The sequence below is a fragment of the Pelobates fuscus genome, chromosome 6 (genome assembly GCF_036172605.1).
Source record: "Pelobates fuscus isolate aPelFus1 chromosome 6, aPelFus1.pri, whole genome shotgun sequence".
Lineage (NCBI taxonomy): Eukaryota > Metazoa > Chordata > Amphibia > Anura > Pelobatidae > Pelobates > Pelobates fuscus.
The window spans coordinates 259,658,522-259,683,805 of NC_086322.1; the positions used below are offsets into that span (position 1 = coordinate 259,658,522).

The 25,284-nt window shown below is 50.0% G+C and overlaps 1 protein-coding gene across 1 annotated transcript in view; it reads right to left on the bottom strand.

The window, feature by feature from the left end:
• Positions 1-25,284, bottom strand: part of LOC134566150 (balbiani ring protein 3-like) — a 438,349-nt gene that overhangs the window by 200,192 nt on the left and 212,873 nt on the right. The gene's annotated exons all lie outside the window — the stretch shown is intronic.

Below are 25,284 nucleotides of genomic sequence, written 5' to 3' on the forward strand. Positions count from 1 at the left end.
TGGAGGGACCAACAATAGTGATATAGTCCTTTTTGGAAAGAGGTGGCAGTTGGGAAACATGTACCAGTCCTAGGTGACCAGGTAATCTGTCACTCTAATGTTTCCAGAACAATTTAATAAGTGTGGAAAATGTTCTTTTGCAGTAATATATAATTTGTTAATTTATGACATGGTGCTCGTATATTTTTTTTTAAAGTGTTTGTAAACACTACATAACACAGGGCTTTCAGCAAAGCAGGACCCTGAAATCAGGACTGTATCACCAATTTAGGCTTTAATTACATATTTTTGGATATGCTTTTCAGATAATTTAAAAAAAAAAATGATATACTTTTTTTTTTTACATTCTTTATTTATTGTTGTGCATGAGAATAACATGTAGTCTTGCGATGCCCCAACAGCATTAGCAAGGTAATCAGAGAAACACATATTTTAATAAGGCATTCGTGTGAAAAGGCAATTTTTTGGGGAAAGGAGCAGTTGCAAGTTCTGTCAGGCCTGTCTAACTTCTAAACTGATTCCTGGCAAACGTAAGCATAGCGTGTACATGATATTGATCAGCAAGACATGTAGATGAGGATTAGGTAGGTGTAGAATGCCAAATTTAATCATACATAAACACGGTGAGCAGGAGAAAAATAAGAGCGGGTAAGCAAGCTTGTAAAGCAGGAGTATAGCTCTATGCTTCCGTATAGTATGTTTACCAGGCCAGTGGTAGGTACAACTGAGTGGGCTAACTGACAGGGTGGATAGCATATCTATGACCACTGGGTTTTTGGAAGCAGTGGGACTCTTATACAGAATATATAAACAGAGAGCATGTGACAAGTAATATGGTGCATATAACATAAACGCATGAAACAGGATGTGCAGACTTAGCATTGCAAGTGGTGTAGGAATAGCCACTCACCGGGACCACCCAACGCCACATCTGAGAGTCCAGTTCTTCTCCAGGCATCTGCTGTCATAGAGCGGTGTAGGTTTTATTGATTGCAATGAGGCATCTGTCCGTAACAGTGAGGGACCCTGTAGTCTCGTCCCCAGGTCGTTATGTCCAAGCATCTTCCTTTTCCATCAGGCAGGTTCGTAGGTTTACAAGTTCTCCTTGTGCAGGACGTCGGTGTCCTGGACGTTTGGACGTTGGTGTGGAAATTTCTCAGAGTAGGCTCTTGGCCTAGGATGAGAGCAATTGGCTGAGCACACACCGCAGACATACTGACAAACAGACATACTGAAACACACTGACAGACATACACACAGACATACTGACACACACAGACAGAAGTACTAAAAACAAACATACACACAGACACTGGCACACACACTCAGAAACATAAGCAAAATTTACAATTTGATAACCACCCTCCAGTTTCTTACCTTTTACTGGAGGGTGGCATGCTGGGTGGGAGTTAAGCTCTTGCTCTCTCCGGCCTGGCCCCCTTCTCACTGCCTCTTCTGGAACAGCTGGTCCTCTTCCCTCCCTCGCGGCTCGGTGTTCTTTGGGAGGAAGTGACCAGCCGTCACTTCCTCCCAAGCAAGAGGCCCGGTCGTGCTGTTAAAGGGTCATAGTGTCTCACTGGGCCCCTGCTGACACAAGCCCACCAGGTGGCCCTAAGTGCATGGACCACCCGATGGGCAACAGTGTGCGGGCCCCGTTTGCCCTGCATTAAAGACGGCCCTGCACGTTAGGTATATGAAACCCTAAATGCAGTACTTGAAAGTAAGCAAAATAAATAAAGTCCAGGGCAAACAAATCCATCAAGGGCAAGGCAAGGTCAGGCAGTCCAATATTCAATAATCCAGACAGTAAGTATCAGAAACAGAAGGGCAGGCCAGGGTTCAGGTAAATCCAGGAGATCAGCTTTAACACAGGTAACTTGCAAGGAGTAGCACAGAACAACTGAGCAATGAAGGCTCAGCTGTTCAGAGTTTAAATAGGGTGCCAAATGTCAGGGACACCTATTCTGACATGCCTCCATGACATCCTATTGGTGCATGGGGATGTCAGTTAAGAATGGTTTCCATGGGAGTAAACATATCCCTAATTAGTTCCAGCTGCACCCACGGGGCTGCCATGCAGCATGGAATGATCCTGCATATCTCCCAAGCGTCTGTCATTGCCTGAGAGACGTGACGCGATCGGTGTTAGGAGGTTGCCACCAGAGTAGCGAGGGAACAGAGGGGAGTCTCGACAATACCCCCCTCCTAGGACACATCCTCCGGAGGAGCAGGGTGTTCAGGATGACAGTGGTGGAAGGAACAAACCAGCCGTGGAGCATGGAAGTGGGCGGAGGGCTCCTAAGATCTTTCTTCTGAACCAAATCCTTTCCAATGGATGAGGTACTGAAGATGGCCACGGTGAATACAGGAATCAAATACTTTTTCTACATTCTATTCTTCTTCTCCATCAACCTGAATGGTGACAGGAGGTTGAGGTAGTTGAGAGGTAAATCTGTCTGGTATGTGTGGTTTCAGCAATGATACATGGAAGACGGGATGGATACGTAAAGAGGACGGCAGCTTCAATCGTACTGTCACAGGAGATAGGACAGACTCCACTTCGTATGGTCCCATATATTTTGGACCCAGTTTTATACTTGGGCAAGACAGTCTGAGATGTTTGGTTGACAACCATGCTTTTTGTCCCACACGATAGACAGGAGCCAGTCAACGTCTCTTGACGGCGTAGGTTTTGTTTTTTTGTTGTGTTACTTGAAGGATTGTACGGGCATGTTGGAACCCCATCTGGAGGTTACGGGTGAATTGTTCTGCATCAGGCAGAGGACAGGCAGTAGGTTGATCAGGGAGCAGGGTTGGGTAGTAACCTTAATTCACATGAAAATTAGACATGCAATGAGAACTGTGAAAATTATAATGCAAAATAATTATTATTATGCAAACTCAGCGGTGGGTAGCAGCTCATCGTTTTGTACATGCGTGAATTGATGTTTGATGTTGTCAAATGCTCTCTGTGCTTCTTCAGACCTTTGGTATGTGTTATGGAGCTTTGTGAGAGTGGTCAAAAGTTGCGGATGAACTTCCTGTAGAAGTTAGCAAACCCCAGGAATCTTTGCACTCCTTTTTTATTCGAAGGAATAGGCCATTTCATGATTGCTTCCACTTTACTTTGATCCATCCCAGACTACTCTATCATTGCCTGGGAGACGCGATCAGTGTTTGGAGGTCGCGGCTTGCCTCTTGCATTCGCGCATGCGTGTGTTCCGGCAGCCGCGACTCAGAGGTGTCCCCGGTGCAGCATGGGAACAGAGGTGAGTCTTGACACCAGGTGTCCTGCATCCAGGGAGACCATAGAACCCCTAGGAGGCTCACCTAATTACATGCCTCACAATGTTGAGATATTTGATAACAGGAAGACTCTTATGAAAGACTTGTAAGACTTTAAGTAAACTCTCATATCATTGCAATTCCTGTACCATGAAGACTAGCAAATCCTGGAATACAATTCTAATACTAACAGGGTTTTTCACTTTGTAATGGAGCTCCCTGTACCCCCTGCTGGGTACCTCCGCCAAGGACCGCTTCCTAGCTGGAACAGGGCAAATACCACAGCACTTCTGCCCACAGCCGCCGAGGCTTGACTGGGGTCCTGGAACTGACAATGGGGGGAGGGGGGGTGTCACACAGTCGCATGGTCACTCTGGTTCCCCACCGCGAGGTAATAGGCCACATGGCCCATCATCTGCACATCACTTTACGGACACTGGGACACACGGAGGGAGGGCAACAGGAAACGGGCAAGGATGTGACAAACATACGCCTGGGAGATAGGGGTGGGGGGGAGGAGGGAGTGGGCAATGGCAGGCGAGAAGGCGGATGAGACAGGCGGGGAGGGGGATAAGGAGCAAGACCCACAGAATGGAGGGTGGGGGGATGGAAGAGAGTGGGGGGGGTGGAGGGAGGTAAGGGACAATGAAGGATACAAAGCGGAGGGGGGGGGGAAGGACACCCGCTAGAGGAGGGAATTGCTGGAGGTGGGACATCACGGGCACCTGTTTGCAGACATATCCATGAAGGCACCCAGGTCGGACATATAGTGGGGAGGGGGGAAATACTGTCCACAGGGCATGGGAACGACAGCGCACGACTGTAAGAGTTCAATACACAGACATCTGGTCAGGAGCAATCAGTGACGCCCAGGTCACACCCACATACTGCTACTGCATAACGCACACACCTGCACGAAAATAGGACCACCCCGGCCCCAGGTCACAGACCCACCCATGCTTGGGAGGGCAACCTCGATACCCGCAAGACAACAAGCACCCTACCCCGACATACCTCGTAGACTGCTCACACACGCATTGGCACCGCACGATACGCAGAACCCACAACCTGTGCTCAGATCAAGGGGCGACATGAAACACTAGAAGCTACCCACACAGGAGACCTGCCCCACTACCTGCACACACAGGGGTAGCTTACCCAGATAGAAGTAGGGCCTACACGGGCTGCACTCTCACATTACCTGACAGACACCGATCCCTGTCATTGACGGCCGGACAGACGGCTACCCCCCCCGGCGCCACTCAGGCGCGGCTTGGACAATCCCTCCCGTCAGCCGGTGGCAAACGGGGGATACCCGCATACCCCGAAGGGTTGGGACTAAAAGGTACCCTCAACTGAGCAGAGTACCCCCGTCCAGGAGTAGTCCCAGACACCAGACTTTCTGGGTCCACGGACCTTACCACCGGGACTTCAGTCCATCGACCCGACAATACCTAAGGTCCCTTGGAGACCACAACACAGACACACGCCCACACACACCTCATTCCGCCCCCCCCCTCCCCTTGGCTTGTGTTTCCCCCCCCCCCTTTTTTTTTCTTTCTCTCTCTCTCTCTCTCTCTCTCTCCCTTCTTACCTCTCCCTCCTCTTCCCCCCCCCTTTCCCTCTTTCCCTCTCCCCCGGTCTCCCCCTTCCCCCCCATATACCCCCAGCCAAAGATGCCCCGGAGGGTCGCGCCGGCTATAGGCGACGCTCCCTACGTTGAGGAGGACCTGAACATCCTCTCATACAATGTTCGGGGCCTCAATATTCGAGAGAAGCGATCACGACTCTTGCGGGACCTGAAAAGATACCGCGCATCAGTGGCCTTCTTACAAGAGACACACTTTCAAGAGAACCGAACACCATCCCTGCGAGACCATAACTACCCACTAGGATTCTTCAGCAACAATCCACACCGCCGCACACTGGGCGTGGGCATCCTGTTTTCCAGAAGGATCCCGTTCGTTGAAAAGGACACACTTAGATGCCCCCACGGCAGATACATCTTTACGAAGGGGACCATCCAGGATCAGGCATACACCTTCGCGACTCTATACGCGCCCAATGCCAACCAATTCGGATTCCTCCGCTCGGCGCTGAAGACCCTGAGGGGATTCGCGGACGGCACCATGATCATAGGAGGAGATCTTAATTTTCCGCTCCATCATCAGGACTCCACAGCAAACCCAGCGCAGCAGACACCCCAGGGCTGCCATCAGAAATTTCGGGGCCCCTGACACAGTTCAAAGTGTGGGCCCCTGGGCCCGCCCCCGAGGGCCCATTCTGAGTCCACCCTCAAGGATGGCCTGTGTGGTGTGTAAAATGGATACAGATTGCACATTTGTATAATGAATGTAGTTTTGTGTGTTTTAGATAAAGTGTGTGTTTGTGTAGTGAATGCAGAGTGTTTGTGTTGTGGTTTTAGTGTGTGTATGGGGAATGCTGTGTGTGTTTGTGTTGTGGTTTAAGTGTGTGTATGGTGAATGCAGTGTGTGTTTGTGTTGTGGTTTTAGTGTGTGTATGGTGAATGCAGTGTGTGTTTGTGTTGTGGTTTTAGTGTGTGTATGGTGAATGCAGTGTGCTTGTGTTGTGGTTTGTGTATGTATGGTGAATGCAGAGTGTGTGTTGTGGTTTTAGTGTGTGTATAGTGAATGCAGTGTATGTTTGTATTATAGTTTTAGTGTGTGTATGGTGAATGCAGTGCATGTTTGTGTTGTGGTTTTAGTGTGTGTATGTTGAATACAGTGTGTGTGTTGTAGTTTTAGTGTGAGTATGGTGAATGCAGTGTGTGTTTGTGCTGTAGTTTTAGTGTGTGTATGGTGAATGCAGTGTGTGTTTGTGTTGTGCTTTTAGTGTGTGTGTGGTGAATGCAGTGTGTGTGTTGTAGTTTTAGTGTGTGTATGGTGAATGCAGTGTGTGTTGTAGTTTTAGTGTGTGTGTGTGGTGAATGCAGTGTGTTTGTGCTGTAGTTTTAGTGTGTGTATGGTGAATGCAGTGTGTGTTTGTGTTGTGCTTTTAGTGTGTGTATGGTGAATGCAGTGTGTGTGTTGTAGTTTTAGTGTGTGTATGGTGAATGCAGTGCATGTTTGTGTTGTGGTTTTAGTGTGTGTATGGTGAATGCAGTGCATGTTTGTGTTGTGGTTTTAGTGTGTGTATGGTGAATGCAGTGCGTGTTTGTGTTGTGGTTTTAGTGTGTGTATGGTGAATGCAGTGCTTGTTTGTGTTGTGGTTTTAGTGTGTGTATGGTGAATGCAGTGCGTGTTTGTGTTGTGGTTTTAGTGTGTGTATGGTGAATGCAGTGCGTGTTTGTGTTGTGGTTTTAGAGTGTGTATGCAGTGTGTGTTGTGGTTTTAGTGTGTGTTGTGGTTTTAGTGTGTGTATGCAGTGTGTGTGTGTTGTGGTTTTAGTGTGTGTATGCAGTGTGTGTGTTGTGGTTTTAGTGTGTGTATGCAGTGTGTGTTGTGGTTTTAGTGTGTGTATGCAGTGTGTGTTGTGGTTTTAGTGTGTGTATGCAGTGTGTGTTGTGGTTTTAGTGTGTGTGTTGTGGTTTTAGTGTGTGTATGCAGTGTGTGTTGTGGTTTTTACGTCCTCCTACCGTATCACAACCTGCCTCTCCTAGTGGAATCGGAAATCCTGCCCATGACGTGGTCGGACCATAACCCCATCCGCATACGAATCAAGTCACCCCTGTTCCGACCCCGTCAGGTGTCTTGGCAGCTCAATGAATCAATCCTCACAGACCCTAACCTGGTTACCGAGACTAAACAAACTATCCAAGACTACTTTCTTTTAAACGAAACAGAAGACGTGTCGCCCCTGCTATGCTGGGAGGCACATAAAGCGGTACTCCGGGGACACTTCATTGCGCGATGCTCGGAGATGAAAAAGGCATACAACCAGACGATAACAGACCTCAATAAGGACATTGCAGAACTGGAATGTCATCATAAGCGTACACTGAACCCCTCGACCTATCGAGACCTCCTTCTCAAGCGCACCCACCTCACCGAACACTTGAACCGAACAATCCAACACTCCTACCAACACTTCAAACACCGGGTATATGAACATGGAAACAGATGTGGGAGACTCCTGGCAACACTACTAAAGAAACGCAGGAACCACCTGTATATACCCAAGATTCGGAACGCCACGGGACAGATATGCCACCTACCCAACCAGATCTCGGCAGCGTTCACCCGATACTACGAGGACCTCTATAATCTGAAACCAGACACACAGGCCAATGCGACGCCTCACGAGGGGGAAGCCATCCGCGCATACCTTGACACAGCAGGATTGAAACAAATAGCAGCCCCAGAACGGGACGAGCTGGAGGCCCCTATCACCGTGGAGGAGCTGACCTATGCACTCAGAAAGGCTAAGACGGGGAAGGCACCGGGGCCAGATGGACTGCCTCTGCTGTACTATAAAACATTCGGCTCTTAACTCGATCTTGGATGGGGCAACCCCCTCAACCCAATTCACGGCGGCGAACATCACCCTCCTCCTAAAAGAGGGTAAGGACCCGACATCATGTGCTAGCTACCGCCCGATCTCAGTCCTGGATGTGGACGTCAAGCTCCTGGCAAGCGTGCTGGCTGGCCGCCTGGCGCCTTTGCTTCCGGACCTGGTCCACCCAGATCAAACAGGGTTCATCCCAGGGAGAGAGGTTAGAGATAACACCATACGGGCACTGAACCTGATCTCCGTAGCCACGCGATCCAAACAGCAGACCCTAATCCTCTCCACGGACGCCGAAAAGGCTTTCGATAGGGTCAACTGGGAATTCCTCTTCGAAACCCTACGAGGCCTAGGCATCGGCCCCAAATACATACAATGGGTTCAGACACTATACAGTGACCCGACGGCGAGACTCCGCATCAATGGGGCCCTCACGGACCCATTCCGAATACGCAATGGAACACGTCAAGGCTGACCCCTATCTCCCCTGCTCTTCGCGCTGACCCTGGAGCCATTCCTTAACAACATCAGAAGCAAAGAAGAGATACGCGGACTCAGCATTGGTCGCTCACACCACAAAGTCCTGGCCTATGCGGACGACCTTCTCTTCATCGTACAACACCCAGCTACGACACTGCAAAAGATCATGACGGAATTCGAAACATACGGCAACGTCTCTGTGACGAAGTGCCCTTCGCCACTTTGTCCTGGAGAGGCCTGCTTGCCTGCCTCCTCCCCTGCGACTATGGTCCTGGACTATATTGCACTGTAAACCCTGTATTCAGGCATATGGACTTGTATTAGACTGTCTTTTTCCCTTTATCTATGCTGTAGGTTTGGACTACTAATATAACCTAACAGCCAGGAGATTTAGGCGAATATATTGCATAAGAATCACATTACTGGAGAATACAGCCGTTCGCATGATTTCATGCGAATTCTTTGTGCTCTGAATAGGTGGCCGCCATTTCGGGACTTTTCCACGTGTTCGCGGCCATCTTGCGTGCGAACAGCGGTGTTTGCCTGTGAACGCATGGAACTGAAATCGGAAGCGCAAACAGGCGAATACCGCTAAGACCTCCAGACATCCAGAATTACGCACGGAAACTACCGAACGACCGGCCGTTCGGTAGTTATACTTAACTTAGTATGGGGATTCTAGCGACCACAAAGATGCGAATGGATGGCAAGAATTTCGTCTATTTTACCGTGCGAACGGAGACCGACCGCAAGGCCAAAACTCATGGAACTATTTTCGGCTAGTTGGTCTGTGCGGTCGGTCAAAACTTTGGAGCCCTGTATCTCCCGAACCATCCATCCGAATGGGCTGATTTTTGGACAGACTGTTCCCCTGAACAAGGGCTATTTGGGGATACCAGATTTAAAGCTGTACCCCCTGTTTTTGGGGTACATCCAGAACTTGGGTAAAATAATGTATGTTTTAATTGGGTTATGTGTTTATCTGAGGGGAGGAGACGTGGGGGTGTTACCATGCATGTGATTGGTCAATTTCATCCTCCCCCTGGGAGTGTCCTGTATGTACCTGATCCTAATAAAAAGCAGGCTGGGTGTTCCAGTCCTCAGACCTCTTCTGACCCTCAATACGTAGCCGTGTCTCGTTATTGGAGGGAACTGCTATATCACACTGGGGATTGCTATGCGCTGCATATTCCCCTGAGCTCTTAATCACTTAGCTCTTTTAAGAGCTTGTTCCGGATACGCTCTCCAGGAGGAGAGATCTTCCCCACACGTTCCTGAATGCTGAAGGTTCATTCCAGGGTGGACGGAAGACGGCGCGGCTCCAGTTAAGCTACGGCGGTTGTGGAGCCTGCGGTGGTTGTGGTGTCGTCTGCAGTGCTTGGAGTCCTCTGAGAGCGCTAGGAGCATCCATCAACGGAGGGTACTCGGTCGGGGTACACGGAGCTCCGTTACAGTGGTGGCAGCGGTGGGATGGCGTCCTAGTGCGAGGAGAAGCAGCTCAGAGACACGGGTAACGTTTGGAGTTACAATTGAGGGCAACGCTAGCCATTGGGCAGCGCCCCTGGCTACAACAGGATGGCTTCCCTAGGGCGAGGAACAGCATCCTGGGAACACCCAGCAAAACTGGACTATTGGTATAGTCACGTACAGTTTGACGCTATGCTGAAGCGGCGGTTGGCTATCTACGGGCCCCTTCTAACCGAGGAAATGATACCAAGAATGAGGAGAGAACTGGCGGAGTATCTGCAGATGGAAGCAGAATATCGGGCAGTGAGGGCAAAGTATTCCGTCCCTGCGCCCCAACAACAGCGTGAGTTACAGGGGGCCGAAGGGGCCGTCCTTCCCCCCCAGCAGCCGTGTGTCCTACAGAGAGCAGAGACAGTTGGTCCCTCTCTACAGCAACAGGACCATGGTAAGGGAGTGGAGACAGGCGGTCTCCCTCTCCAGCGGCAGTGTGTACCCCAGGGGGCCGAAGGTGCCGTTCTTCCCCCCCAGCAGCAGTATGTCCTACAGAGAGCAGAGACAGTTGGTCCCTCTCTACAGCAACAGGACCATGGTAAGGGAGCGGAGACAGGCGGTCTCCCTCCCCAGCGGCAGTGTGTACCCCAGGGGGCCGAAGGTGCCGTCCTTCCCCCCCAGCAGCAGTGTGTCCTACAGAGAGCAGAGACAGTTGGTCCCTCTCTACAGCAACAGGACCATGGTAAGGGAGTGGAGACAGGCGGTCTCCCTCTCCAGCGGCAGCCTGTGTTTCCAGGAAAGGAGCACAGCACCCCCTCTCCCCAGCGGCAGCTTTCCCCAACAAGGGGAGACACCAATCCTCCAGACGGCGCAGATGGGACCGTGGTCTCTGTGCCTGACCCACAGGGATGCTGGACAGCCTTTCCAGATCCCCAACTACCCTCACCGGGACACCCAGAGGAGGGGGTAAGTACAAATTCCCCTCCCCAGCTAACTCCTAGCGTGGCACCAGGGTTAACGGAGGCGATGCTAACCCCTCCTGACGTCCAGGTTCCCTTAACTACTGAGCCGGATTATGGTCTCAGTACCCCAGCGGAAGAGCTGGCAGCTGGACAGAGCGCAGTCGGCCTCTGCCCTACCTTTGTCCCTGGTCCAGAGCCTGATGACCTGCAGGCTACCCCAGTAGAAGAGCTGGCAGCTGGGCAGAGTGCAGTCGGCCTCTGCCCTACCTTTTTCCCTGGTCCAGAGCCTGATGTCCTGCAGGCTACCCCAGCAGAAGAGCTGGCAGCTGGGCAGAGTGCAGTCGGCCTCTGCCCTACCTTTGCCCCTGGTCCAGAGCCTGATGTCCTGCAGGCTACCCCAGCAGAAGAGCTGGCATCTGGGCAGAGTGCAGTTGGCCTCTGCCCTTCAAGTACCCTCGGCATGTGGCCTCATTACCACAGCCAAATACCCAGGTGCAGTGACTGTGTGTTGTGGGTGGGCTGTTCCTGTACTTTGATGTTGTGGGGGGGCCACTCGGACATCTGTTTATTGTGGGTTGGTGGATCGACTAACGGAGGCACTGACCGACAGAAGGTCAGGTGCCTGGTTAGTCTTCCCCCCAAAGGGGAGATGTGTGACGAAGTGCCCTTCGCCACTTTGTCCTGGAGAGGCCTGCTTGCCTGCCTCCTCCCCTGCGACTATGGTCCTGGACTATATTGCACTGTAAACCCTGTATTCAGGCATATGGACTTGTATTAGACTGTCTTTTTCCCTTTATCTATGCTGTAGGTTTGGACTACTAATATAACCTAACAGCCAGGAGATTTAGGCGAATATATTGCATAAGAATCACATTACTGGAGAATACAGCCGTTCGCATGATTTCATGCGAATTCTTTGTGCTCTGAATAGGTGGCCGCCATTTCGGGACTTTTCCACGTGTTCGCGGCCATCTTGCGTGCGAACAGCGGTGTTTGCCTGTGAACGCATGGAACTGAAATCGGAAGCGCAAACAGGCGAATACCGCTAAGACCTCCAGACATCCAGAATTACGCACGGAAACTACCGAACGACCGGCCGTTCGGTAGTTATACTTAACTTAGTATGGGGATTCTAGCGACCACAAAGATGCGAATGGATGGCAAGAATTTCGTCTATTTTACCGTGCGAACGGAGACCGACCGCAAGGCCAAAACTCATGGAACTATTTTCGGCTAGTTGGTCTGTGCGGTCGGTCAAAACTTTGGAGCCCTGTATCTCCCGAACCATCCATCCGAATGGGCTGATTTTTGGACAGACTGTTCCCCTGAACAAGGGCTATTTGGGGATACCAGATTTAAAGCTGTACCCCCTGTTTTTGGGGTACATCCAGAACTTGGGTAAAATAATGTATGTTTTAATTGGGTTATGTGTTTATCTGAGGGGAGGAGACGTGGGGGTGTTACCATGCATGTGATTGGTCAATTTCATCCTCCCCCTGGGAGTGTCCTGTATGTACCTGATCCTAATAAAAAGCAGGCTGGGTGTTCCAGTCCTCAGACCTCTTCTGACCCTCAATACGTAGCCGTGTCTCGTTATTGGAGGGAACTGCTATATCACACTGGGGATTGCTATGCGCTGCATATTCCCCTGAGCTCTTAATCACTTAGCTCTTTTAAGAGCTTGTTCCGGATACGCTCTCCAGGAGGAGAGATCTTCCCCACACGTTCCTGAATGCTGAAGGTTCATTCCAGGGTGGACGGAAGACGGCGCGGCTCCAGTTAAGCTACGGCGGTTGTGGAGCCTGCGGTGGTTGTGGTGTCGTCTGCAGTGCTTGGAGTCCTCTGAGAGCGCTAGGAGCATCCATCAACGGAGGGTACTCGGTCGGGGTACACGGAGCTCCGTTACAGTCTCCAACCTACGTATCAATTATACCAAATCAGAAATGTTAAACCTCAACGTTGGACACACCCAAGCGCAGACCCTCAGGCGCCGCTTTCCCTTCCGCTCGTGCACCACCAAGATGCAATACCTAGGGGTTGCTCACGCAGAACCCGGCAGACCTGTACTCACACAATTTCCTGCCGCTCCTTAAGACTGCGCAGGCAGAATTACAGGCCTGGAACGCATACTACATATCCTGGACAGGCCGCATCAACGCGGTGAAGATGACTCTTCTCCCAAAATTCTTATTTGTTTTCCAAACCGTACCGGTTGCGGCACCAAACAGCTTCTTCACATCCATCCAAGCGGCAGTCAGGCACTTCATCTGGAAAGGCAAAACCCCACGAATAGCCCACTCCCAATTGACTCTCCCGAAACTCAAAGGGGGCCTAGCCCTCCCTGATTTCAAGAAGTATTACATCGCAACCCACCTCACAAGGATCATTAACTGGTGAACCAAGCCGCGAGGAAAACCATGGACCCAACTGGAAGAGGACAGCACTAACTGCGGCCTGCGAGCCCTACCCTGGCTCACTAAGGAAGCTAGCCGACGCGTACAACACGTGAACCCGTTTGTGAAGACCACACTCAGGATCTGGCACCAAACAGGGCCCAAATTCTATCTTACGACGGACCCGAGTCCCCTACTTCTCCTCAGAGGTAACCCGGATTTCCCAGCAGGGGACATGGGCCCAACCCTGCAATCAGGGCTCAATAATGCGCTGCCTCGGATAGGAGATGTGCTAACATCCACGGGTGCAATACACCCAATAACCACCCTATTTCCGGACCAAAGACATACCCTATTGCACACTATGGCGCGTGAACAACTACGGCGCTACACACGCTCGATCCCCCAACAACCGAGCCTTATACGGGAATGTACGGAGTTCGAAACCCTATGCAGAACGGACACACCGCCCTCCAGGGCGATCTCTCAAATATACACCTCGCTGGCAACCGGACGGTACCTCCTGGCATCGCCAGGCATTCAGAGATGGGAAGAGGACCTTGAGGAGCCACTCACAGACGCAGACTGGGATAAAATAATTGCACTCATCCAGAAGACCCCCGGCTCAGCGAGGCTCCTGTAAACCTCATATAAAATATTCACGAGGTGGTACGTCACTCCAGCAGACCTTCACACCAGGGACAGCTCAAAATCAGACACATGCTGGAGATGTGGAAGAGAGGCCGGGACGTTCTTACACCTCTGGTGGGACTGCACTCTCATCAGACCATTCTGGGAAACGGTGGGACGAGTGATCACCGAAACTACGGAGGAATGCCTCCCAATGATGCCGGCCCCCTTCTTGCTGCACCACACGACGATGCCCATGCAGGTATATAAACGATCAGTGATACCCAGGCTCCTCAATGCAGCGAAAACAACAGTCCCTATCTTTTGGAAACAACCACGCACCCCCCCACTCCGACGATGGGTGCAGTGTGTGTTGTGGTTTTAGTGTGTGTATGAAGTGTGTGTTGTGGTTTTAGTGTGTGTATGCAGTGTGTGTTGTGGTTTTAGTGTGTGTTGTGGTTTTAGTGTGTGTATGCAGTGTGTGTTGTGGTTTTAGTGTGTGTGCTGTGGTTTTAGTGTGTGTATGCAGTGTATGTTGTGGTTTTAGTGTGTGTGCTGTGGTTTTAGTGTGTGTATGCAGTGTGTGTTGTGGTTTTAGTGTGTGTATGCAGTGTGTGCTGTGGTTTTAGTGTGTGTATGCAGTGTGTGTTGTGGTTTTAGTGTGTGTATGCAGTGTGTGTTGTGGTTTTAGTGTGTGTGTTGTGGTTTTAGTGTGTGTATGCAGTGTGTGTTGTGGTTTTAGTGTGTGTGTTGTGGTTTTAGTGTGTGTGCTGTGGTTTTAGTGTGTGTATGCAGTGTATGTTGTGGCTTTAGTGTGTGTATGCAGTGTGTGTTGTGGTTTTAGTGTGTGTATGCAGTGTGTGTTGTGGTTTTAGTGAGTGTGTTGTGGTTTTAGTGTGTGTATGCAGTGTGTGTGTGTTGTGGTTTTAGTGTATGTAAATGTGGGGGCTGTATGTAAAATAGGGGGCTGCATGGGGGGTCGGTGGTGGGAGGAGAGCCTTTTTGGTGGTATTTACATTTTCTGCCCCCCTCCCTGCTTCTTACCTGGCCAGGGAGGGGGGAGATTGCATCCCTGGTGGTCCGGTGGTCTGGTAGAGGTAGCCAGCCGCTGTAGAATGCAGGACCCGCAGGTGAACATACAGCCAGCACATCTTAACACTCCAGCAGCTCCTGCCTGTAAGTCTCGCGAGCTGTGCCTGTTTGCCGCGCAGAGCGTTGCCATGGTAACCCGTGACAACGCTCTGCCGGCCGCGGTGCTCGCGAGAGTTACAGGCAGGAGCAGCTGGAGAGTTAAGATGGTGCTGGCTGGTCCCCGTCTGCATTCTACAGGTAGCCGGGGCCCGAGGTGAACATATAGATAGCGATAATCGCTATCTATATGTGCAAAAATTAAATGTGGGGCCCGGGCCCCCCAGGACCGCCGGGCCCATGACAACCGTTATGGTTGTCATGCCCTGATGGCGGCCCTGAGACACCCAATAGACATTCACAGACGGTACAACTGCTGCACCATCACCAACTTACAGACTGCTGGAGAGCGCTGCACCCCACTGCGAGGGACTACACGTTCTACTCCACGACGCACGCCACCTACACCAGGCTCGATTACTTCCTCCTACCGTATCACAACCTGCCTCTCCTAGTGGAATCGGAAATCCTGCCCATGACGTGGTCGGACCATAACCCCATCCGCATACGAATCAAGTCACCCCTGTTCCGACCCCGTCAGGTGTCTTGGCAGCTCAATGAATCAATCCTCACAGACCCTAACCTGGTTACCGAGACTAAACAAACTATCCAAGACTACTTTCTTTTAAACGAAACAGAAGACGTGTCGCCCCTGCTATGCTGGGAGGCACATAAAGCGGTACTCCGGGGACACTTCATTGCGCGATGCTCGGAGATGAAAAAGGCATACAACCAGACGATAACAGACCTCAATAAGGACATTGCAGAACTGGAATGTCATCATAAGCGTACACTGAACCCCTCGACCTATCGAGACCTCCTTCTCAAGCGCACCCACCTCACCGAACACTTGAACCGAACAATCCAACACTCCTACCAACACTTCAAACACCGGGTATATGAACATGGAAACAGATGTGGGAGACTCCTGGCAACACTACTAAAGAAACGCAGGAACCACCTGTATATACCCAAGATTCGGAACGCCACGGGACAGATATGCCACCTACCCAACCAGATCTCGGCAGCGTTCACCCGATACTACGAGGACCTCTATAATCTGAAACCAGACACACAGGCCAATGCGACGCCTCACGAGGGGGAAGCCATCCGCGCATACCTTGACACAGCAGGATTGAAACAAATAGCAGCCCCAGAACGGGACGAGCTGGAGGCCCCTATCACCGTGGAGGAGCTGACCTATGCACTCAGAAAGGCTAAGACGGGGAAGGCACCGGGGCCAGATGGACTGCCTCTGCTGTACTATAAAACATTCGGCTCTTAACTCGATCTTGGATGGGGCAACCCCCTCAACCCAATTCACGGCGGCGAACATCACCCTCCTCCTAAAAGAGGGTAAGGACCCGACATCATGTGCTAGCTACCGCCCGATCTCAGTCCTGGATGTGGACGTCAAGCTCCTGGCAAGCGTGCTGGCTGGCCGCCTGGCGCCTTTGCTTCCGGACCTGGTCCACCCAGATCAAACAGGGTTCATCCCAGGGAGAGAGGTTAGAGATAACACCATACGGGCACTGAACCTGATCTCCGTAGCCACGCGATCCAAACAGCAGACCCTAATCCTCTCCACGGACGCCGAAAAGGCTTTCGATAGGGTCAACTGGGAATTCCTCTTCGAAACCCTACGAGGCCTAGGCATCGGCCCCAAATACATACAATGGGTTCAGACACTATACAGTGACCCGACGGCGAGACTCCGCATCAATGGGGCCCTCACGGACCCATTCCGAATACGCAATGGAACACGTCAAGGCTGACCCCTATCTCCCCTGCTCTTCGCGCTGACCCTGGAGCCATTCCTTAACAACATCAGAAGCAAAGAAGAGATACGCGGACTCAGCATTGGTCGCTCACACCACAAAGTCCTGGCCTATGCGGACGACCTTCTCTTCATCGTACAACACCCAGCTACGACACTGCAAAAGATCATGACGGAATTCGAAACATACGGCAACGTCTCCAACCTACGTATCAATTATACCAAATCAGAAATGTTAAACCTCAACGTTGGACACACCCAAGCGCAGACCCTCAGGCGCCGCTTTCCCTTCCGCTCGTGCACCACCAAGATGCAATACCTAGGGGTTGCTCACGCAGAACCCGGCAGACCTGTACTCACACAATTTCCTGCCGCTCCTTAAGACTGCGCAGGCAGAATTACAGGCCTGGAACGCATACTACATATCCTGGACAGGCCGCATCAACGCGGTGAAGATGACTCTTCTCCCAAAATTCTTATTTGTTTTCCAAACCGTACCGGTTGCGGCACCAAACAGCTTCTTCACATCCATCCAAGCGGCAGTCAGGCACTTCATCTGGAAAGGCAAAACCCCACGAATAGCCCACTCCCAATTGACTCTCCCGAAACTCAAAGGGGGCCTAGCCCTCCCTGATTTCAAGAAGTATTACATCGCAACCCACCTCACAAGGATCATTAACTGGTGAACCAAGCCGCGAGGAAAACCATGGACCCAACTGGAAGAGGACAGCACTAACTGCGGCCTGCGATCCCTACCCTGGCTCACTAAGGAACACGTGAACCCGTTTGTGAAGACCACACTCAGGATCTGGCACCAAACAGGGCCCAAATTCTATCTTACGACGGACCCGAGTCCCCTACTTCTCCTCAGAGGTAACCCGGATTTCCCAGCAGGGGACATGGGCCCAACCCTGCAATCAGGGCTCAATAACGCGCTGCCTCGGATAGGAGATGTGCTAACATCCACGGGTGCAATACACCCAATAACCACCCTATTTCCGGACCAAAGACATACCCTATTGCACACTATGGCGCGTGAACAACTACGGCGCTACACACGCTCGATCCCCCAACAACCGAGCCTTATACGGGAATGTACGGAGTTCGAAACCCTATGCAGAACGGACACACCGCCCTCCAGGGCGATCTCTCAAATATACACCTCGCTGGCAACCGGACGGTACCTCCTGGCATCGCCAGGCATTCAGAGATGGGAAGAGGACCTTGAGGAGCCACTCACAGACGCAGACTGGGATAAAATAATTGCACTCATCCAGAAGACCCCCGGCTCAGCGAGGCTCCTGTAAACCTCATATAAAATATTCACGAGGTGGTACGTCACTCCAGCAGACCTTCACACCAGGGACAGCTCAAAATCAGACACATGCTGGAGATGTGGAAGAGAGGCCGGGACGTTCTTACACCTCTGGTGGGACTGCACTCTCATCAGACCATTCTGGGAAACGGTGGGACGAGTGATCACCGAAACTACGGAGGAATGCCTCCCAATGATGCCGGCCCCCTTCTTGCTGCACCACACGACGATGCCCATGCAGGTATATAAACGATCAGTGATACCCAGGCTCCTCAATGCAGCGAAAACAACAGTCCCTATCTTTTGGAAACAACCACGCACCCCCCCCACTCCGACGATGGGTGGAAGAGGTGGAGGACACCCGGAAATATGAAGACTTGAAGGCAACCACAGCAGCGGCAAAGGAGAAGTACACAAAGAGGTGGTTCTACTGGATGAAATATGTCACCTCAGACGACTTTGTAGCCCTTTTGACTACATCAGACTTTAGGGAGGAGCAGAAAAGGAACCAAGGAGAGACGGCCACCGGTGATGCGGACAGGGCGGGGCGCCCTGGGGCGGAGAATGGGGATACAGATAGGCGAGGCGGCAGGGATGCCCACACGCCTTGATGCCACTATCTCTTCCAGCCCCCCCCCCCACATGCCTTGCCTCCCTACTTTACTATGTCTTTCGACCCATCCCCTTTCCCAAATCCCAGACCCTCACACCCACAAACACGACATAACTTGGCCACACATAGCCACCCAGATACTGGAATCGGAACCGAACTCTACGACAACTATGCTACGTATGATTAAGGCACACACACAGACAAACGCTTCTCATTTTGTTTATATAATGATCACCTATATGGCTCTTATACAATGGCAAGTTTCAGAATACAAGTACCTGACTCTACCTGTGTTGCTCACTAGAGGGGGCTGAGAGAACGCATGCTCTCGCGCAACCTATGCTCAAAGAGCTTCTACTACTAACTTCCACAGCATTGTCATCAGCCAACATATGATTGTTAACTGTACGGAGTTCACTTTGTTACCGCTTTGTTACTGTTATATTGTAACCGTTGATTAGACCTGTTGCACTGGACGGCTCACCGTCATACAACGCTTTTCCATCTGAGCTAAGCCTCTGCGTAGGCATACACAGTCATATTGTCATAAATGTAAAGTACTTGACTATACGCACTGTTCACAAAAATAAAAACCATTTAAAACAAAACAGTTCCATAAGATCAGGGCTAGCGTTCAATGTAGTTCCGTAGTAATTAGGCATAACAAGCTCCCGGGTGGTCTCCGGTTCGTGCCGCTGTCCAATACATGAACGGAGACTTTTACAGTGCATATTACAGGGCCCATAGTCTGTGGGCAGGAGGCTGGCAAGCAGGCTCCTCCAGGAGCTTGTGGTAAGCTCACGTGGGAAGGGGAGTTTGTCACATATCTTTCCCCCTCCCAGGGAGACTATCCAGACCCCAGACCTTCAATCAGCGTAGTTGTCCACACGGCCTCCTGCCACACACGCTCATTTGTATTCCCAGGGACCTGCGGTGAAATAACCTGGCTGCACTCCCCCCCTGGTTGGACCAAGTTGTCGCTGGGGACTGAGGCCGCCATTCCCTGCTCTAGGAGGCAATCCTCTCTCCCTGGACCTCACTTATGAAGCCATAAGCTCTGTAGTCAGTGGTTCAGCTGGGTTGGAGTGGGGGGTCGTCAGGCCTGACGAGAGGGTGGGGCCGACATGAGGGGGTAGAGTCTGCACACCAAGCCTATCTACAGAGCACCTGGGCGGTCTGTATCCACCCAGGTTCGGCTGGGCCCTAGGAGCCACGTAGGGCCATTCAATAGGCCCTCCCCCCATTATAAATATTGTGTTAAACTCCATGACTTCACTATAGCCTTCAGAGAGCCGTAAGTGAGCTAATTTAGTCAGTGTAGGGTTTAGCTCAGGAGAGCTAATGAAAGTGCCTGAGTCTGAGCTTCTGTTGCTCTTTAGTGCAGACAGGGAGCGGTGCCCAGCAGACCCCAGGTAAGCAATATGAGCCGTTCTAAAACAGGTTTGACTGCTAAAAATGAAGGGGGACAAGGACACGCATGGCAACATAACCACTACAGCATGCTATTGTGTTTATGGTGCTTGCAATATTCCTTTAACACTATTTTCCCATAATGCACTTGCATTCTATGTCTATCAGTCACCTATTCGTTGCTTTCTGTTTGTTCTGTCACGTTTTATACCAGTGTTAAGTAAGCTAAATTGAAAAAAATTAAAAAATAAAGTCGAACAAATTTAGCAAACCGCACATCTATTTCTGTTGTTCCAAAAGAAAGCAGAAAAAATATGTAAGCAATTTCTGTCACAAACAGGTAAAACATTCCTTCTTGATTCCTAAATGACAATCCTTGTATAAACACACTGTAACCATCCTCAGCAACTAATTTATCCTATGTTTCCAAACACTCATCTAGACATTTTTCATATTGTAATTGAATAACACTAGTATTTATTGTTTTGATTTTAGTCATTTTCCCTGAAAAAACAATCTATCATTCAATAAGCACCCCACCTATTATATATATAGGTGGTTACCTCCTTGCACAAACTCCCCCCAGCATTTCTTGTCTTTAGGGCAAGGAATGTATATACATATATATATATCTGTATCCCCTGGTCCCATCATATTTACTTTTTATATATCAAAGGTAAAGAATTTGTGATGTATATACTCACTCAGAGTGTTCCCTGCACAGTGCAGGATAAGTAAAACGAGACAAACCACTTTCTTTGATCCAAGCATTTTATCTTCTGATGTGCTTTAAGCTGTAGATGCTTCCTATAAAATTCACCTGCTGGAACAGTAACCACTCCTTTTAGTAATGCAGCGCACATATTTTTCATTAAACTGTCCAAGGTTATGTTGCCCTTTTTGGGTGCAAGCCTAAGTCGACATGTACCATCTAATAACACCAGATTTCAAATTACACAACATCATGTTCAAGTAAAACAAGTCTGTAAACATCCATACTAATTTCAATGCCAGGAAGATCACAGTACATTGATGTGCACCGAGATAAATGTTTATATCACTTTCCTATCTTAGTCTAATTTCACACAACTTGATACACACTATCATTCTGCCTGACAACAAACACACAAACTGCTCTAACATACATATACAACATTCACCCGCACACATTCACACAAACATTGACCAACATACATGTTCATATACTTTTACTGAACTGCATACATACAAATTTTTTTGCAGTCATACATTCATATCTATGCACACTGACCTACATCCATTTATGCAAAAATGTATGTATTTTAAAGCCTGCACTAAATTATGTTTTTAAAGCTGTCTTTTGTATTTGCAAAGGCATATGTTTGTACTTAACATATAGGGTTATTAACTAAAGTCAGAATTGTCAAAAACACAAAGTAAATTTCTGATTGAAGGCCAAAGCAGCTGAACTAGAAGCATAGCTGACTTGGAGTCTTTTTTTGCACTTGAATTTGAATGTACTTTGACTGCACCTTACAGAGATTCTATAGTGTAAAGAATACATAGTGGTATTCCTTACACTATAGTACCCTCTTGCACCCCTCTACCTTGCGCCTCCCTCCCTGCCAAGGAAAGGGTTAAAAAATGCCATTTAACACATACCCGATTCCATCGCTGATCTACCTCGGCACTGGGTCAGCCCTCCGTCATCCGATGGGGTGGTTAATGCACATGCGCAGTGAGGGCTGCAAGCGCATTAAATTCTCCCCATTGGAAAGCATTGCTTCAATTCTTTATTATGGGGATTTTATTTGTGCTGGATGTCCTCATGCAGAGCTTGAGGACGTCCAGCAAAAGTTAGGCGACCGAAAGTCGCTTAACCACTAGGAAGTGCCTGTCTGATTGACAGCCACTAGAGGCAGTCTTAGTCCTGCAATATAATCACTGAAGTTTCTCAAAAAATGCAATGTTTTACATTGCAGGATTAAGGGGACAGGGACACTGCACCCAGATCACTTCAAATAGCTGTAGTGTTCCTTTAAATTCCCAAAGTGGTTCACTTTATTGAATAATCCTGAGAAATGTTCATCTATGCACAAACACACATAGCTTGATACATGCATTCATATGTGGAAGTTCAAAAATTCACTCCTAAATGCTTTGGGGAAAAAAAGGATCACTCCAGCTTCATGTGAGATTTTGGAGTTTTCGAATCATCACAAAGCATTGTATGTACGTAGTGGGCATTGGATGAGATATTCCCCTTAAACCAACCATGACTTCCCCAAATAACAACAAACGCTAAAACTTTGGATATAACAGGCCACAGCATGTATTAAAAACATCCAAATACTGTATAACGCATCCAAACGTATAAAACTGTACATAATAAAACGATCATAACTTAACATATAAATAACGTTGCATAATGTCATACAGTATGCCCCTTAATGTAATCAAAACATCCTTGCCAATCTAACTCACCCCTCCCCAAAGGCCCTCACCTCCCCCCTCGGCATAATAAATTCCTCTTCCCTTTTGGGCTCCCCACCAGCCGGCTTTTAGCTTTGTGGGGATCCGACCATAATGATCCCCTCCGGCTCACCATAAGAGACAGGGGAGGGATAAGACCTGGCCATTATCCCCTTACTTATCTACCTGCATACCATCTCTCACCCTATTTGGCAAGGACATGTCCCCCGCCACAAACCCTGCTGTTTTCCGCCTAAAATCAGCAGGGGGCCACAACCAAACAACCCAAGGCCTGTTTCACCGCCTCCTGGATCGCCAAATTAAAGAGGTCGAGCCCGACCTCAGTCAAATGTACCCCATGCGGGCTAAACAAATTTGCTGCCTCCTTTTCAAAGACCCGATGGTGAATGGGGATAACCCTAACCTCCATGACAAACTTTTAAACCCGCCTATTGAACTTCTTGTGGCAACGCTCCAGTGCACTTTGGCTGTGGGCCTGCCGCCAATAGTTTCTAGCCACTACTTCTGACCAGATTATACAGACATCAGGGGACAAGATCAATATCTGGGACATGTCCCTTATGACCATGTCCACCAAGCCCCTGACCGGCACGGTCCCCAGGTCATTGCCCCCCAGTTGGATGACCAAAACAAACGGGGCCCCTAGCAGGCGAGAGAGCCTGACCAATTCCGGGAGGAGCCGGACCCACCTAATGCCCCTGGTGCTAAACTACTGAACCTCCGCAGTTGAAGGCATAAAACCGAGAAGCTCCCCTCCCGGCCGGACTGCTGCTCGCTGCCGTGCCCAGTGGATGTAAGAGTGCCCGATCAACCAGTCCCTGGGGGTAACCGAACCTGAGGAGAAAAACATTTAGCTCTACAAACTGTCAGGACGCAGATAGGAAACATACCTCCTGGATTCCCACCTCCCTATCCTCTGCACCTCCTGATCTGGCATACCCAGCTGAGAAGCCTCCATTGCAGCACCAATTCGGAAAGAGTGCCCACCAAACTCATCACCTGCCAAGCCCATGCAGCCAACCCTAAGCGAAACATGCAGACGAATTGAAAATGGGAGAGGAGGCTCCCATCCTCATGCACCAGTAGAGGGCCAGACAGTGCAGGGCGAACCCCGCAAAAATTCCGAAAGGACAAGACCGGGCAGGTGGCCAACCCAGGGACCGGTGCCAGCTGAACCCACTTACCCTTCCCGAACACATCAGTCTTAAAGCAGCAAATCTTAAAAGAAATCCATTCCTGGGGCGAGGATGGCAAGGCGAAACAGCCGCACTTCACAGTCCATGAAACACACCTGCAGGAGCATCTGGCAAGCGCGAGGACACCACCGAAGGCAACATGCTGTCAGGGTACCTGGAGTCTCTACCGTTGAGAGAGGTAGAGACTTAGAAGGTTATCCGTCCGGACGCCATGTCTCCTCGGTCTCCCGCGGTTCACTCGGCCTTGCTAACGCCGGCCGCGAGGGAGTCACTTCCTTTTATAACAGAAGGACCGGAGGTAGACGTCATGACGCTAACCCGAAACATCCTGCCACTCAAATCTCGGGAGACGAATCAGGACTCGCCGGAGGCGTGCCTCCTCTCCCTAGCCAGGATACTTAACGGGGGTTCTCTCATTCACTCATTGCCCTGTCGTGGTTCTAGTCCTCCTAGTCACACAGTGCTTTGTGATTCTCTTGTCTTTTGGTTCTGACCCGGCTTTGTTATTTACTCTCCTGCCTTTCTGTTATCCTTGACCCGGCTTGTCTCTCGCTTACCTGTCTTCTGTTATCCTCGACCTCGGCTTGTCTCTGACCATTCTATTGTAGTTCTACGTTAGTCCGGCCATTCTAAGGACCGGTATACGTATCAGCTACTCTTTGTACTCTGCGTGTTGGATCCCTGACCCGATCCTGACATTACGACAGGGCCATGGATCCTGCAGGTACAAATTGTCAGCTTGGTTCTCCTGATCCTAGGTTTGACGCCATGGATCATAGGATGGATCAGATGGCTCTGGCACTACAGGCGCTGCTGTCTCGCCCTATTAATCCACCTGAGGAGAGGCGTAACACTTCTGCTTCTTCTGTGGGTTCAGGGTTAGAGGTAGCTACTGTAGGTGCTTCTTCCCGAGTTACCCCACCTGTACGTTATGCTGGTTCCCCTGAGAGGTGTCGTGGCTTTTTGAACCAGATCAGTATTCACTTCGAGCTACAGCCCCGTTCATACCCTACTGATAGGGCAAAGGTGGGATTTATTATTACCTTACTCATTGAGAGAGCTCTGAGATGGGCGAATCCGTTGTGGGAGAATGATAATCCATTAGTCTATAACTATAATTCCTTTGTAGCTGCTTTTAAAAGAACTTTTGACCCTCCTGGCAGGAAGGCCAATGCAGCCAGATTACTGTTGCGCCTTAGACAAGACAACCAAACCCTTGTGGATTATGCACTAGAGTTCAGGTCTTTGGCGGCAGAGGTAAAATGGAATGAACAGGCCTATATAGACGTATTCTTAAATGGATTATCTGATGTAATACTTGATGAGGTAGCTACTAGAGAACTTCCCGAGAATCTGGAGGACTTAATTTCCTTTGTCTCCCGTATTGACGAACGCCTAAGGGAGAGACAGAATACTCGAGATAGAACCGCTAAATCTTTCTCTAGACTAGTACCATCATTTCAAGTTGCTGAAACCAAAGTTCCACAGGTTTCAGAACCTATGCAGTTAGGCCTTACTCGTCTCTCAGAGGAGGAGAGACAGTACAGGAGAAGAGAGGGACTGTGTATGTATTGTGGGTTCAGAGGTCATGTACGTTTGAGCTGTCCCAGCCGTCCGGGAAACGCTCGCACCTAAGTTTCT